The following is a 424-nucleotide window of genomic DNA, read 5'->3' as shown; positions in this document are numbered from 1 at the left end:
TGTTTGAAGCCTGAAATGTGGCAAAAGGTTGCAAAGTTCAAGGGGGCCGAATACTTTCGCAAGGCACTGTACTTTGACAATTCTGTTCTGCCTTGCCCTCCTGTTTTGGATTGCTTCCCTGTGTATGAATTATCGGACTTCTCTTTTGGACTACGAACTGTGGATTCCTTGGATGTATGTGTTTGCTGGCTCTGACCGTGGACTGTTGTATCGACCTGTAAGTGTGTTTCGTGTTTTCACCGTGTCTTGTATCATTTTTGTTCAGCGTTAGTGCTCCTAATAAACAGAAAGTTATTCACATATCTTCGTCTGGCTATTTAATCGAGTTCACCCATGACATTATCAGCAGCATCTCGCGCTGATCCTGACAAAAGGCACTAAAAAAGGGCAAGTGGAAAGAAATGTAATTAAAAAAAAAATATAT

The sequence above is a fragment of the Monopterus albus genome, unplaced genomic scaffold, assembly GCF_001952655.1.
Source record: "Monopterus albus unplaced genomic scaffold, M_albus_1.0 scaffold43.1, whole genome shotgun sequence".
NCBI lineage: Eukaryota > Metazoa > Chordata > Actinopteri > Synbranchiformes > Synbranchidae > Monopterus > Monopterus albus.
Note: the sequence above shows the minus strand (reverse complement) of the source record.